The 16,523-nt window shown below is 32.6% G+C and overlaps 1 pseudogene; it reads left to right on the forward strand.

Annotated features, from left to right (window-relative positions):
- The first annotated feature begins 1,207 nt into the window (after window positions 1-1,207).
- Window positions 1,208-1,355, forward strand: LOC131049210 (U1 spliceosomal RNA; annotated as a pseudogene).
- The last annotated feature ends 15,168 nt before the right edge of the window (window positions 1,356-16,523 follow it).

Genomic DNA, 16,523 nt, shown 5'->3' on the forward strand with positions numbered 1-16,523 from the left:
ATAGAAAAATACTTTTATAAATTATTAGATTCAAGTTCAACAAACATTGGGTGATTCCTTACAATCCATAGTGTGGAATTGATAGAGCCAACAGATTACAAGCTTTGAATGTCTTTGGATCTCTATTTCTCATCAAATGGCTAATATTGTAGGTAACTTGCAATTTTTTCAAGGCTGTTGTTAGTTTTTAGTCTAGCTGGTTGGGATACTCGGCTCTCACCTGGGAGACCTGGGTTCGAGTCCCGACAATGGAACTTTTAAATTTGACCTTTTGGGTTTCCTCCTATTAGAACCACAAACTGTAAACTTGCTTTGATTCGGTCGAAAAATAGGGTCCAAGTTTTAATTTGAGCCTTTTTGTTTTCCTGCAATTACCTCGGACCAAGAAACTGTAAGTTTGATTTAATTGGGCCTTGACAAACCTTCGGCTTTATAAAATGAAAGTTTTAGTTTGACCATTTTTGTCTCCTTGATCAGAAGAAAATTTGAAAATATTATTATATATTTTCTTAGTTTTTCTATATGTTAGTAAATTGCATTTTTGAAGGCCTTCAGGGCATTTTTAGCCCTTGAAAGTGGCAAAAGAGAATGTCTTTCAAGATTTCACTTACAAATCTTGGAGACCTTTCCAACAAGTTAAACGACTTGTAATTTCGAGTCCTATGCAGAAATTTATGCCTAGTTAAAGTTAGGATAAATTTTAAATAGTTTTTTGAAAAATTACATAGTTTTAGATTTTATTATGTAAATACACATGATATGACTGTTGGTTTTTCGATTCTCAAGGAGTTGTTGGTAACCCTTGGAATCCCTTGGACTACTATATGTTGGATTTTTGAATTGAATACAATACTTTTTGGCTTGCTTCAATTCTGTATTATCTTGTTCATCCACAACACCGCAGATTCTCACTTAGGTGTTGTCGTCCGAATCCATAATTCGGATCATTCCTGTTCTTAAAAAAAACCACAAACTGTAAACTTGCTTTGATTTAGCCAAAAATAAAAGACTCAAGCTTCGACAACTCTTTTGTTTTCATGCTATGAAGACCCATGACATAGAAGTGTTGGAGTAGATCATTCAGTGAAAAGTGCTGGTATTTTGTTTACTTGATTCAGGGACGGTCTTATTGATCCCACATGTGCGAGGAGTAAGAAAGAAGGGAGAAGAGGGGGTATAAGAAAGGGGAGAGGAGTTTATGGAAAGCATACTTACCTGGGCGGGGTCAATCAGTGATAAATATGGCCGATGTCCTATAGAGAGCACCTTCATTGCACATTGGAAGGGGGCTATAACTAGCATCTCCCATTGTGGAGAGTGCACATCATAATTTGTGACAACGCGAGCCCCCCACACAAAACTAATCTAAAACATTCTATTTTTAGTTGTAACACATTTGTTGGTACTTAAAGGGCGCACTATTGGTAAAATGCCTTGATCAGCTGATTAAAAATATTCCACTAGTAGTTCTCTTTGTGCATTTCAAGTCATATCAATTATATTCTTCCTCAGTTAAGTTGCAAGTTTGTCATGCAATCATCTTGTATTTTGATTTGCAATCGTCTTGTATTTTGATTAGCAACTCTTGTAAGGTGATCAATATTGTAATATTCCAATTGAAATGATGATGTTTCTTGATTGTCAAGAAATGGATAAGTCTTGGTGCTGATTGATTTTTACTACCAGATTGTAAATGTGGCGTAAGCAGACTTAATGTGCCAATGATGGTTCAACGGTCTATTTTTCTGCCAAAATGTTAGAGGATGATTCAAGGGAGAAGACTATGGACCTCCCAAAATTCTAGACACACTTGCTCCATGGCGTAAACATTGGCATTCTCCTCCCAAAATTTCTCTTTATGACTTGAGCAATGAAAATCTTCTCCTTGGCACAATTTTGGTATAGATAAGCCACTAGTTTTCTTCATTAGCAGTCATACAATTTGAAAAATGCTTTAAGGGAATTCTCCCAATAAAACCCAATTGAAATAAGACACACATTTTCAAAGGGTTGAACCACCTAAAATCTCTTGAAAAAGTGGCAAAGGTGTTAATGATTTGTGTTTGGGATAAAAGAGAAAGGTTTCAATTTTAATTAATCACATATAAGGTTTACTAAACTTAGATTCAAAACTTGGCAAACATATTAATGATCTCGATCTATGTTAAATTTGACTTTCAAGTTTCACCTAGAAACAACATGTCAAAATAGGGTTATAATAGTTAAAAGATCTTTTCAAGGTAAGAATTGACTTTGGTGTATTTCAAGGATGGATAAATCATATATTTTCTTCTCTATCATAAATTTTTATTAAATTTAGTCATAAGTAAATTCCATCCTATTCAACTTACTTGATGGATTCATGAATGAGGCACGCCTTTGAGTTCTAGTCGAACCATACTAAAACTTCTCCAAGAAACACATCTTTCATGGCTTAACCATTTGTAATATGCAACTCATAAAATTAGCTGAATGAAAGGATTTGGTATGAAAAGAGTAAAATTAGCTTTTAATTTACTTTTATTGTTTTATTTTTCATTCTTTAACCTTATATTTTTTAGTAATTTTAGTTTTAGTTGAGATAGTGGCAGACCAACAGACATGTGGTTTGGGGCAAGCTAGACCAAGGCATGGTAAGGGAGATGGGTAGCATAATTATGCATATCACACTTGAACACCAGTGTATCGATAAGCCAATACACATCTTTTATTCATGGGTAATAGACCACCTCTCCATTCATGAGAGTCAAGAAGAGGAGAGTGGTTTAAACAAAATTTTCGATTGTACTGGTGAGCAAGTAGATGGAATGAACCAAGAACTTTAGAGAGGCTTTTTTGGCTTATAAAAAGGACATGGAATCTCCAAGGGGCTAAATGAGCGACACAACCTATGACTACGGGGCGTACTAGCTCACCTTAAGAAGTGTGAACGGAGTGGGCCTATGCCCCCACCCAACCGCACACACAAAGGAGTAGCTCAAACTATTTGTTTCCATCTTTCCTACCTCTCATCATTTCTTCTAATCTCTAATTGTTTTTTCTCCACTTTGATTATTATTTTATTTTCTTGCATCTCTTAATCTTTAGTATTCTTAATTGGTTTTTTTTTTTTCGTTTTCTTTTCACATTTTTTAACCTTTCTCTTACTCTTTGCCTTTGTTTCCATTTACCTCCATTGAACTTTTGTGCTACCCATTTTTCCTCCACCCTTTCCTCTCGTCTTGAACTTGTCTTGGTTTGCAATACATCTACTATTCTACAACTCTCATCCTGATGATGGATCACAAAGTGTGATTTGAAACATTGATGCAAGTAAACTAAATACATAGTTAAATCTAGAAGCAAAGTTGTCTAATCATAAGGTGTCTTGGGAAATTGGTCCTATTTTCATCCACTGGAAAATTTAACTTAAGTAGAATTGTTAGAATTTTCAAGGTCATCAAAGTCTCACCTAACAAATTTGGCTAAAGGTTCTAGATTATATTTAGGAGATTGTTAATGCTAAGTGTTTTATAGATGATCTTATTTCTATCCCTTTGATATTTGTGTAGACACCTAAAAATGTCTCATTGATCATGTACTAATTATTCATCCACTTAGTTAAATAATTTTTTAATTATATAATTAAGTTAATTAATCTTATTCTTCTAATCTAATATTTCTTTATCATCTTACTAATTATTCTATTTCAATTTTATCATCGTTTAATCAATCAACAATTTTCTAATGTTAATTAAATATTTAATATTTAATTAGTTATGATTATTAATTCTTCAATTTAAATAATCTTTATTATTTAAATAAATTCCATTTTCAATTTCTATCTCTATTCAATTAATCATTCAATCCTTTTCTAAATATTAATTAAATATTTATTATTTAATTAATTATGATTTTAATCTTTAATTTAAATAATCTTTATTATTTAATTAAATTCAATTTCTAAATAATTAAATAGTTTCTTTAAATTATTTAATTAACTAATTAATTCTTCAAATTTCAAATTCCAAATCCCCAAATTCTAATTTCAACTAATTTCATTTAATTTTTTTTAATTCCATTATTTCTTGAAATCCAAATTCAAATTCAAATTCTTCTAATTTCTTCTAATTTCAAATACATGTGCATGATTTAAAAGATCAAATTGAATTCCAAAGTCAAGTTCTAAATATATTCAAATAACAAATTGAATTTAAAATAAATTCAATATTTAAATTAAATCTCATGCATAGATTAAATTGAAAATCAAAGTCAAAGTGAAATCACATGCTAAATTAATTAATTAGTTAAATCAATTATGTTTTCAATCTCTATTTCTATCTTCCACTTTGTTTTTTTTCCAAAAAGCTTTGAATCAGTTAACTATTCCGTCTATTTTAATTGATTTTTTCAATTAATTGATTAATTACATCATTTCTTTAATTCTCTCCAATCATTCATTTTCTAAATAAAGTTTTCTTTGTCATCAATTAATTATCCTCCAACCATTATTTTTCATCTTTCAATCAGTTTTTTTCTCAATTAGTTAACTCATTTATCTATTCAATCACCTAAGTTCCACCTCCAAATTAGCAATTCAACTATTAATCAACATGTGAGCTCACCTGAGTTCCACCTCTTAGTCAATTTGTTCCACCTCTCAATTAATCCTCTCCAATAATCTGTAAATTGAGCAATCAATCTCCATTTTAATCAATCACGAACTTCGAATCTTTGTGTCAATTGTAGGTTACCAACACAATATCTAAGAGCCACTATACCACAAAGAAGAGAAGAACAATAGAAGCAATATACAATCATGGGATAGGGAGATTTTATTGAATATTTGCATTCCTATTGTTTGCTTGTGTTATTTCATTGAGTTTGTTTTAGAATTCTTTTATTAGGATAGGGATTCGTTATTTCCCTTTTATTTCTTCTTGAATTTGATGATGAATTTTACATACGACTCTTTATATTTCAAAAACCCTTGATTCACTCTGATGTTGCCTCCTCTTGTTGTGCCCATTTCTTCTTGAGAACTTCTAAAATAGTAAGTAGTTCTATTAAATGGTTTCCTTTTAGGTTCTAAAAAATAAATAGTTGTTGTGAACTTCTTATGGCAATTTAGGTGGTTCTAGGCTTGAAGGGGTTGACCATGCTAATGATAGGTTTATTTGATAGTTTTCTTTATTGCTATTGGGATCAAAACCAACAATCAAATGGAAGATCATGCTATTCTTTTGGCTCTTGAAAAGCTTGTGAATTAGGATGAAAAAGTATTCTTTGTGAAACAAGCTCTTTAACATGGTTTCTCTTCTAAATAGGGAGATGATCCATGAGTCCTCTTGATAGCTAACAATTTTAGCTAAACAAATTTTTCATCTTACTCCTCAAGTTGAAGTTATTTTCTTTGTCAATATCCCTTAGAGAATGAAACTCAATTGTTGATTGTCTTGCTAAGTTGGCTACAAAGGAAATGATAATTGGAATGTTTCTAATTGGGGATCTTTATCCCTTGAAGAAGCTTCTCAACTTATATCCATCTTGTTTAGAATAACTATACCTAAAATCCCCCTTCCTTCTCTAATGTAGGGTAAACTTCATGACTGTCCCTCTGCCTTCGGAGTTCTTAAATATCTTTATATCAATATAATAGACCTTTTTGGCTTCATTGACATCTTTGATGTCTTGTTCTTACCAATCTTGTTGATAAGGAGCTCCCTTTCTGTTAGACTTATTACTAGTTGATGACCACTCTAGATTTTTCTTCTTGATATATCTATGACTTTGGCCATGTGAAAATCATCTTATAATATTTTTTGAGTTTATTATAATATTGCTAATATTGCTAAAATATAATAGTAATAAATAGACAAATAGATTGTTAAAAACAAATTGCTGAAAAGTTTAGTAACATTATAAATATGAATCCAAATATTAAGAACACGGAATATTCACCCATCTCATTGGTCATTTACCTTATCACTTTGGTTCCTTCATGTTTATCATTGTGCACACACAACACACATGCCTTAAAGATTTTTGGTACTTAGCACAGTTAATCTTCAACGACACTCTTCCCTTTTGTGCAAGTGTGTTGTGTACTAGCTGTGATTCTTCATTTCAAGAGTTGGTAAAACTCTGTCCTCGGGATACCATTTGCTTGGGCCCTGGTCAAGCAACAACAGTTTTGGTCAATGTGAAATCCGTTGGAGCGGCCTGAAGAAAATGAAGGAAGCAAGAAGCAGGCAACATAGGAAGATTTACCAAGGTGGGAGATTATCAGGAAGCTACCTCTAGCTCAGAGCACAGGATTTTGGGATCTTGGAGCTGACATAGAAGGGCCCTAGCCACAATATGTAAGGTTTTCAAACTCCCAAGGTATCTGTTGGGCCAAGGAAGTGTGTAGTACCCCTGCCCTAATCAGATTCTAATTTTAGTTTGACCTTGGTTAGTTTATCATGTTATAATGTTATAGTCAGATGTTTTGATTATTGTGCGTACCGGTTAATGTGGTTTTCACATCAATTTGTATGTAAGCTTATTAGTTCTCTTGATTCATGTTATTAATATTGGGCTAACACTTTTATTAAATATATGTATGCATGTGTGATTCATGGTTGTAGGAGATTGCAGGTACAGTACTGCATGGGTGCGAGGTTCATCTCCACCTAGATTCGTAGGTTTGAGTTTTCTTCATTGGCCCTTATAAATTGGATTAGGTGGTCATGAGACCTTCATTTGACCTTAGTCATGGTCAAGTGAGCATCGTCAATCATCCATCGGTATCCTCTTTGATGGGCTATGCAGGTCATCTGTCTATTTGTCTTTCTTGGGTTGTGTGTTTTGTGTGTGGTTAAATTAAGTAATTAATCCTTAATGTTTAAATTGAATTAATGTGTGTTTATGGATTAGTAATTAAGGGACTAAATTAAATAGGTTCCCTTTATGCGACTAATCATTAATTAGAATTGCTCAATGCAAGTTGGTAGCAAGTTCAATTAAATGGTTGATTTTAAATGCTAAATATTTTCAGTTATGCTTTTTGAAAGGAAAGATTAAATTTATTTGAAATAGAATTAATTTAATCTCTTTGGAATTTTGGAATAGAAAGGTTAATTTCAATTATTTGGGAAAATCAATTTCAATTTGAAAAAAGCAAGTTTAATATATTGATTTGTTGAAAAGAATGATTTTTGAATTTTATTTAAAAGAAAGTATTTTAAATTCAAAAAAAAAAGAATTAATTTAATTTCTTTGCCCTTTCAAAAATAAAATAAAATAAAATAGAGTTAAAATTATTGCCTTAATTACTTTTAGAAAAGTTAATTAAATGTCATGAGAAAAGAGAAATAAAAGAAATGATTTTTACAAATAACTTTCCCATTTACTTTTCGGAAATTATAGGTTGAATATTTTTCAAGATTATGCCTGTGAGTTCATGGGAAAGGGGAAGGGATATTTTTGGAGAAATTTTGGAGGCCAGATTGGAAACCAGAACTAGAGCTTGGAGGTTTGATTCAAATTGTTTGCAGAGTATTCATCCAGGATTGCTATCACAGGTTGGGTGTTTGTCACTCTTCTTTTTGGTTTGAAATTTAGTTTTAAAACATACTTCTCTGTATGTTGATTTTTATGAAAGATCTCTATTTAGAGAGTTTTTAAAGTTGTTTAAATTTGAGAAAGGGTTTCCTGGTTTGGGAAAGGGTTTTGTTTTCCTGTTGTATGAATTTGCAAATTTGTGGTGAAAGGAAAAGTCATGCTAGTAAAATTTTTGGGAATTTCTTCTTTCTGTGTATTTTTGTGTTCTTCTAGTGTATGGAGAAAATTAGAGATTTTTGGTTTAATAAATTTCCCTTAAGGCTTTGTGAAACAAAGATTTAGGAAACTTTATGTTTTTCTCAAACCTCTATTCTGTCATGGACATTTTTTGGTTCCTGGTATAAATTATTTTTCAGAAAATAATTTTATGGATGGGTGTAGTTTATTAAACATTTTTATTTAAACAAAAATAAATTTGTCTGTGATTTTATTAAACTTTGTTTTCTAAGAGTGCTAGAAAAAGAGATTTTTATAATCTCTGATTAAAAAAAAAACTAAAAATAAAAGATATGTTTTGTTGGGTCTATCCATACCCGGAGTTTGGGTATTGAATTTATTAGTACTAATAATTTAAAAAAAATAAAAAATCATTCCTTGCTTATTTCGTTCAAAAAAATAAAATAAAATCATTCCTTGCTTATTTCACTCAAAAAAAGAAAAAAATCATTCCCTGCTTATTTCACTCGGAAAATTTTCCAAATAAACTTGGCAATGGGAGTTTGATTTTTACAGAAAGAAAAAGAAATAAAATATTCATAACCTATGAAAATATATAAAAAAAAAATTAAAAAAAAATCAAATTGACTGTTAAAATATTAAGTCAAGAAATTTATGAGTTTGCTAGAAAACTCATAAATTTCTAAGTTTTGCTTTGTGCTTTGGGAAGTGAAATTTTTGTTAAAAAAGAAAAAAGGTTTTTAATTTAATTTTATTAAAAAGTTTTTTTAATAGTTATTTATTTATTTATTAACTATTATTTAATATATATTTTATTAGTCAGAATTAATATATATATATATATATATAAATATATATATATATATATATATATATTAATTAATATTTAATTGGTAAATTTTTATTATTAATTATTAATTGTTTATATTTTATTAATCACAGATTAATAAATATTTATTAATTAATATTTAATTTTGGTATTTGTCTTTATGTATGCAGGAAGTATTTTTTTTAGGAAAAGGATAAAATAATATATTATTTGGAAACATTGGAAATTTAGTAATGTATCATTTGGAAAATTGGCAAGTAAATGATATTTTCATTTACTAAAAAAAAATTGTTTAATTTATATTTCTCTCTGTATTGGGAAATAGGCAAATTATACTATTCCAATTATGGTATTGAATTTATCTTGTATGCTGATTGTAATGCCCAGCCAGGAACCCCAAAGGAAAACCCACAACAAGGGTGAAACAATTTTTTTTTTTTTAAAGTATAAACATCATAAGTGCATTTACACAACATGCACGATAACACTAGCAGAAGAATTACACCAGAATTCCTTAAGGGTTACCAACGAAGGATTAACTTCAAGAATAATTTTCACAACATCATAAATCCACATATGCATCATTAACTCAATGATCACAAGAAGTCATAAGCAATAAAGATTCATCATAGAAAGATAGAAAGGATACAACATAATTTTCACTTCAATAAGCATTTACTAAAATCATCAAGGAAACTTGATAAAAACATCCAAACATAGGATTACATTGCTCTTTCAATACATAGCTTCTCAATAAACATATAAGGATAGATCTCATCCAATTACAAAGTTACATAAGATCAATATTACAATGATACAATGACCACATAGGTCTACAAATACCAATAATCTCCAAAGCATGAGATGAAGCATGAGTCACAAACCACAGGAACACCTGCGAAGCCAATCCTCGCATGAAGGAATAAATTTGAACATCCGATTGGAAGTGGCACTACCACCCGACCATGTAATTCTCAAATGGAATCACCCCACCATGCTAGGAGATAGCTGAGGACCCTCAAACAAGCATAAACATGACATGGTCGACAAAACAATACGACTCCATGACAACATAATAAGACTCCACAAGAATCCAGGTGACTCAACTTCACAAATGCAAGTGAACTAACATCACAACACACAAGTGAACCAAATGAGAGAGTGTCATCGCATAGCTTAAGATGGTTACCCTGGTAGGCCCTCATAGGTCCCGACTCTTTGTCCTGGTAACCTCTCTCGAACCTCTGGCTCCAACTAAGTCTCATGCAGACCCTACCAGCCTTTCATGAAGACAAGGTGGTTGGTTTTCCATTCCAGGCCTTCTCGCAACATTATGAGCCCTGTACTAGCACTCACCTATGCACGAGGTATAATTATCTTTATTAATGTTATGATACTACCCACCTAATCATTTCATTAGATTACCAGTTATTATCTGACTTTTGCTGGGTTGTAGTGCCTACCACTTTGGGTGCAACCCCCAAGCAAAAGCCACTCTCTCAAAGGACACTACACAAGCATGGTCACTCCTCGAGGACCCTATGGCGAAGCAGATAGCCATAACACCACTATCAAAAAAACAAGTGGTCAAATAAGGATATATTGACTCTTCACTAACCATAAGGCAAAGACACTACATGGTTAAGACAACGGAGCCAAAATATATCACTTGGTCAAAGGTACCAATTACACCACCACAAGATGACTGAACCATAGACCAAAATATCACAATACACACTTGCAAGGATAGCTAAATACATCAAATATGCACTCAGACAATCTTTGAGAATATCATCATCATAAGCACTTGCAACATCATTGATTGAAATTAAATATAACACTCTTGCAACAGTCACATTATTCAATTCCCAAATCAATATTCCATCAGGAATGAAATCCAGATTTAAACATTCAACCGGTTATAACGTGAATTCCAAATAGGCATTTAAATCATTTTCAGAATATATCCAAATCTACCAATTTGAATCTCTAATTCATGCCTTGATTTCCATTGGTAAATTTATTAACCACATACTAAAAATCACATGAAAATCACATTACATCACACAAAACCACTTTAAACATTCCATTTATAAAATTTAAGTTCCTAACACAAATAGGTTTGGAGGCCGGTGAGACCTCAAAACCCAGCGGGGCTCAAACCAACCCGTCGTTGTGTTGCTGCCTAGACATCAGACACCACTTACCGGTAGTGCTACTACCACTGGTAACACTGCTACTACCAACCGGTAATACTACCACTTCGAACCAGTAACACTTACCACTTTGAACCGATAACACTTACCACTTCGAACCGGTGACACTTACCACTTCAAACCAGTAATGCTTACCACTTCAAACTGGTAATGCTCACCACTTCAAACTGGTAATGCTTACCCCTTCAAACCGGTAAAGCTCATTGCTTCAAACTGGTAAGGCTCACCACTTCAAACCGGTAATGCTTACCACTTCAAACCAGTAATGCTCACCACTTCAAACCAGTAAAGCTTACCACTGCAAATTGGTAATGCTCACCACTTCAAACCAGTAATGTTCACCACTTCAAACCGGTAATGCTAACCACTATAAACTGGTAAAGCTTACCACTTCAAACTGGTAAGGCTTACCACTACAAACCTCCTGGAGGAGCTGGAAATTCATCCTAGCTACAAGACTGGTTGTTCTTCATCTCTTTGCTTGCTAATTGCTTCAAGGTTGGAGGTTTCCTTCTTGTTTTGAATCTGTTTGTAATTTTTCAGTTTGCTTCCTGTGTATGGAAATTTATACAACCTTCCTATAGATGTTTGTGGAATGATTGGAATGGAAGAATTAGTGTTTATTACTACTGGTTTTGTGAAATCTATGTCATATGGTTGCATTCAGGAAAGAAATGGTTCATTTCTCTATCTGTTGTGTGTTTTATTCTTGGAAATTAATTTCTTGCTTTACCAAACCAAGGCACAATGACACGCATAACAGCCAGATGGGGAAACACAACTGACTGACAACACTCACACGAGTGTAACTGCTATCAAGATAGGGTACATCAACTATCTCCTCCACTCCCATCGGATATATAAGGCATGCTCAGACCTACGAAACCAGGTGGAGTCAATACCCCATACCTTCCTGGTACTAGTACCTGCAATGTCCTGCACCAAAGAACCACACGTGCATATAGACCAATATATATATACAAACACGCTAAACACACCGACGAACGAGAATCATGACATTCCCTGTCTCACCAGAGTGAGTGAAGGAAAATCATCCCCTCGCATCCCAATACACTTACAAACATGCAACATATAAATAACGCATCGCAATATAAGGGAAAAGTGTCAGTCCATGATAATGATCCATAAAATAACATTAATCATAAGCACTGAAATACTGCATAAATTCATACACCATAAATCCAAATAAAGCATGAAATAAGATCACATAATATCCGAATCAAAATACAATAATGTTCCATAGAACAATCACTGAAGTAACTCAAAACATACAAAAGAGGCTAATCGAGGAGGGGTACTACACTAATTTTCTATTATTGTTTTTTGAAAACTTAGATCCTTTAGAAAACTGGATCAATTGTTGTGTGAAAATAATAGGAAAGAAGATTGTCTTTTCCAATATATGCCTATGCATGTTTAACTTTTTTGTATTTGCATTTGCTTAAGAAATGGCAAGTCTTGGATTTTGTTTGTTGGATCCTATCGTAAGTTTGAATTGGGTACCTATTTATGTCCTCGATCTCAAGTTTCTACTGTTGTCTTGTGGTGGTGTTGTAACTGATCAAGTCCCTTATGCGGGTGTTGAATGGTGGTTTGTGGTTGACCATAGCTGGTCAGGTCTATAGTTAGAGTATTGTCAACTAGTACACCTCGTATGAAGTCTAGTTTGACCAAGTGAGTAATCCTACCCTATTGAATTCCATTTTCTTGACCTTGTGTATTCATGGGTTTTTAGGAGTTCGTTTGAATATGTTCGGCAATATGTTGTTGTGTTGCCTTTGATCGGGGCTCGGTGGTGGAGTCGTCCTGATGTTTATTGCCTTTGTGAGAACCTAAGTTCCATGTTAGACCATGTGATTCTTATGATGGGTTTTGAAGATTTAATTTCGCGAATGCTCCAGTTGATCTATTATTATTATTATTATTATTTATTATGTTCAGTTGGATCCTTTCCTATTCAGGGATCATTTAGGTATTTATTGAAGCAAAGTGGTCATATGTATTATTGGTTATGTTCGCCTTGATGGTAGGATTGTAAATGATGTAAACCTTATGTATTCTTCACTTTTGATTAAGTATCAGAGGGGTCTTGCAGTTGAGCAGACCCAGGGCTACTAGGGGTGAACTCCGAGATCATTTCGGTGTTATGTGGTATTTTCCCATTCTTATGTTACCTTTTAATTTGTCATGTATGGATGCTTTATGTTAAAATGTACAATGGGGATTAGATGAAATTAACCATAAATGCATGTATGTAGTCATTTTATTAAATGCAGTAATAGGGATCATAAAAGAATGTAGATTTGATTAATGGAATATATTCAGTATCGATACCGCCATTAAGTATGCATGGAAAGTATTCATTAGTTTATTATGAAGCTAAAGTACGATATGAAATGAGATGCATGGCATGTTTTTAATGTAAAATTGAACGTAATGAATGGTTAAAATTTATTAGATGAACTTAATCATGTTAACCATAGTTTCAACTCTAAGGGATAAACCTCATTATGTCATCTATATTTTAACCTTAATGGACAAACTCATCATGTTATCTAAAATTTAACTCAACTGGATGAACTTCATTAAGTTATCTATATTTTAACTTTAATGGATGAACATCCACATGTTATCTATGTTTTAACTTTAATGGGTGAATTTCCTCATGTTAGCTACATCTTCAACCATAATGCATGAACGCATCCTATTATCTATAATTTAAATTTACTGAACAAATTATACCCTTGTTTAAAGTAATAACATGAAATTAAGTTAACCTCCTTAATTGGATCAAATGTCGTGAGTTGAGTTAGATGTTAGATTAAGTAATCACGTTGGGAAACTCCTTAGGTATTGTTTAGTCTTTTGTTGTGTTATTTGAGCTTTTGATAACTCATTGTATGATTATGTTATGTTTAATTTAAAAAAAATAAAATATGTGCACTCCATTCGTGTGTTTTAGCTTTATCCCTTCAGGGTTTCCTGGTGGGGCATTACACAGTGACAAGGTGTGCCAGTATCATTCCCCCCTATTTTATTTTATTTTCATATCTTCAGCTTTCAACTTTTTTATTCGTGCATATTTCTTTAGTTTGAAGTAAAACAAAACTAGTCTCCAATAACGCAATTGTACACGAACTTCACCTAGTGTAATCAATAAAATAAAAATTCATCATGGGGTCCCTCAGTGGTGAACCAGAGGGAAATTTAATAGTAGTTTGTTAGCAAGATAGAGGGAAGGGGTCCCACTTTTCAGTGGGAAGCGATTTTTTGTATCATCTGGGGTTTATGGTGGGGGCAGATAGTAACCTATAGGCTCAAGCTATGAGCTTCATGTTAAACCTTTTTTATCATGAGGGTTGGAAACCTCCTACAACCCTACCTGAGGCTCCTCAGCCCGTGGCTACTTTTGACAATTTAGCAAGGTCCTAGGGGTCTGCCATGGCAAATATTCTCTAGAGATAGGCAAACAACATAGATGAAAGATTGATACTAGTGAATGCAGAAAAGTATAAAGGTATACTAAGATGTAGACAAATTTGAAGGTTAAGACAAGCACATAAGAAACGATTTGCAATTATTTGGGTGACGGTGAACATTTTTTCTGACAAGACTCTTCAAACCACTATGGAACAAGAGGGGCAGAAAGAGAACAAGAATGATAAGATCAGGTTAAAAGAATAAGAAGATGTTAATGAGATTCCCAAATCTAATTTGGTTCAAGTAGAAGTATACAGATCAAATAAAGAGGACAACATAGAATATAGGCAAGGAAAAAAGATTTTTTATAGCCCAACTTCAACACCATTATTATGCTCATCTAAGTTTTATGTGGAGGAGCTTATAGAAGTTAAAAATAGGCTCAAGGTTATAGAAGAAAGGAATTGAGAAGAGGAGAACAAAGTATATGAAGAAATAGAGTATACAAGCAAAATAGATAGAGAGAACAAAAACCTTAAAGAGAAAATCTTAGACAAACAAACCAAAATGGAAATAGGACAACAAGAGTTGGAAACATAAAACAGGAACTAGAACAATTGAAATTGACTAAGGATAAGGGATTTGAACTGATAGAGGGAGACGACATGACACAAGTAAAAGAAATTCAGCTAACATTAGTTGACTTAAAAACTAAAGAGTCTAAATTAAGGGAGCAGATAGAAGAGGCTAAATCTTAGTCACAAGTGGTAAATGGATCAACAAACAAACAAAATAGTATCATTGAGTAGAAAATCAAAATATAGATAAAGGAAGAACAAGAAAAACTTGGTAAGACTGCAAATATCATTATCAAAGGACTAAAAGACTTTGAAGAAAATGAGAGAACCGACATTCTAGTTAGAGACTCTCTTAGAGATAAGTCGGAATGGACGGGGGGTATTCAACAAGCAAATAGGGTAGGAGGGAATATAGATGGAGGCAAAGATAGGCATATAAGAGTTACTTTGAGAAACATAGAAGATAAAATCATAATCCCCACAAATAGAAGGCTACTTAGAGGTTCACAATTCTATCTAGATGAAGATTTGACTTTTGTGTGGTAGGAGTCCACTCACAATAATGGTTCCCACTTTTTTGCCACTTTTGACACTGAGATGAACATTTTTAAAATAGTCTTCAACTTCTGAGAAATATAACTTTTAAACTACTAAGAATTTGGAGATGATGTAAATTAGTGATTTGTAGAATTTTTTCTGTAGATTCTATATATATATTTTGTTAATTTTTTTGAAGGAGTTTTTTTAATTTTTCCATCTCCCTTGAGAAGTAGTTTTTTACAGCAAAGTACATTTTTTAAGAGTGATGTGCCTCCTGAAACACATAACCTTTTTTCTGTAAATGATAAAAAATCAATTATTTTGAATTTTGGTTTGTAACATCAATATCCGGGGCTTGCACTTGGTTTGATAGTGATATGTTGAATATTTTTCATTTTATTAAGTTTTGAAGTTCGACTAGTCATAATTCAAACATAGGTTTAAGTTTGAACACATAACTTGTTCTATATATATCAAAATTCAATTTTATTTTTTTGTAAGAAAGAAGACATCAATATCTGGGGCATAGATATTTTTCAGAATTTTTTTGAATTAGTTTCCTATTTTTCCCAATGAGTTGAACAAAGAAGTTCATGTTCATTGAAAAACCAATATTACATAAAATAAAAAAAAACAAGAACATAATAAATTCACAATGTAATAAAATTATACTCGTTGGAAAGCTTGCTTTGAGTACTACCATCTTATATTTTTGGGTTATCAAGATTATTTCATTTGTGCCTTGAACCAGAGGTCTGAAGGAAAAATTTTCTCAGAACTCTGAAAAATTTGGGGAGAGACCTCTACCAAGCAAGTTCGAACGGACACTGGTTCGAGTGAAGGGGGCTCTGATTGAACCGTAAGGGGTTCGAATGAACCCCCCTTCGCTCGAACCCATAAGGCAAAATTGTGACACGCACATTCATGTAACGGTCGAGTTCAAACAAACTCGACCTTTTGTAACTGTCGGCGTTCGTTCAAACCCTGGTCGACCCAATTTTTTTTTTTTAACATTTTAGTAGAGTCGTATAAATATACATAATTTTTTTCATTTTGTTACACACAAATGATTAAAACAATTCACATTTTTGGATGAAAGAAGACATTTGAAAATTATTTTGAGGGCTATAATTTGAAGATATTTGAAGGTTATTTTAA

The sequence above is a fragment of the Cryptomeria japonica genome, chromosome 5 (genome assembly GCF_030272615.1).
Source record: "Cryptomeria japonica chromosome 5, Sugi_1.0, whole genome shotgun sequence".
Classification (NCBI taxonomy): Eukaryota; Viridiplantae; Streptophyta; class Pinopsida; order Cupressales; family Cupressaceae; genus Cryptomeria; species Cryptomeria japonica.